Genomic DNA, 1,313 nt, shown 5'->3' with positions numbered 1-1,313 from the left:
CCAACAGAATGAATTGAAATTCCTGATGCCTTAACTTATTTGTTACAGGAAGTCATGACCTCACCAAGGGGACATTTGAAAATCTCTACAAATAACATATTATTTTGTCTACTGCCTAAGCTGAGGCTAGATCCCAATCAATAACTTAGCTCAAGACAGCAAAATATTTGATGAAAATTATAAATCATGTAATAGTCACAAAACAAAAACTGCCTTCCATATGCCACTTCCATAAAAAGCAGGTGACATGGAAATGATAGAAGTTCCTTACATTCCAGTGCTCATCAGATTGATTAGAAACAACATGCCAGATGCTGAAGACATCAATTGAAGGTCAAGAAAATTAAGAAACTGCCAATGTGGCTACATGCCACTTACTGTAAATGGCTTAAACACATCTTCCCTTCCCCCCATCCAACCTCTTATGACAACGAGGTGAATAGCTACATAGTTACACTAGTCTATATAGGCCTGAGCCTACCTTTGTGCATGCACATAGACAGTTTACACAAGATATGCTATGCAAACTTGCATATATCTCACTTGTTATCACCTTGCAAAAGAACCCACTGAGGAAGACACAACAAAGAGGCCTAATGCATTGGGTACACACCCTGCTGCCTACAAAGTTTGACATTTGCACCTTATTATGTGTAATTTTGTCCTATGATTTATTTCTATATTTTACATATTTTGCCCTAATATGACCTTTGCTTATCATCTCACATCAATACTTACATTCTTAGTAGTCTACTTACTTGCCACATTTCTTACTCATCACAGCCTATGTTAACATATCCTACAAGTTCACTCATCCTGAACTCTATTTACATAACTGCTTGAGGGATACCCAGCAGCTGATGGAGCACTGGGCAAGCCCCAAGGGATGAGAACTATGGAATCACTGTTAGGATCTCCTGCTCTGTGCTGCCACGTCGCCATGGCAACCGGGAGGCAAGTGTTAGCGAAGTAACCTGAGCGCAGCTGATACTCCGGTCCGGGTTTTTACTGTGTAGTGGTTACAGGCTCTGTGCACGGCAGGGAATCCGGCACTGGTTTTGTGCTCACAGTCTGTGAGGTCTGAGTGGGGCGTGGACAGCACCTGCTATATAAACCATCCTCTCAGGCTAGGCAAATGCTGCTGAATCTTTGTTTGTTAGTCAGTTCCAGAGAGTTAGCTAGTACTGTGTGACTTTGTATTTACTTGTTGCTTACTGCGAATAGGCCTTGGGATTCGGTACTTCATTCTGCCAATCCGGACCTAGCAGTAAGACTGGAGTCAGATGTTTGACCTGCTGGGGTTCTTTTGCTAT

The sequence above is a fragment of the Pseudophryne corroboree genome, chromosome 6 (genome assembly GCF_028390025.1).
Source record: "Pseudophryne corroboree isolate aPseCor3 chromosome 6, aPseCor3.hap2, whole genome shotgun sequence".
NCBI classification, from domain to species: domain Eukaryota; kingdom Metazoa; phylum Chordata; class Amphibia; order Anura; family Myobatrachidae; genus Pseudophryne; species Pseudophryne corroboree.
The sequence above is the reverse complement of the archived record's forward strand: the minus strand, read 5'-3'. Positions refer to the sequence as shown.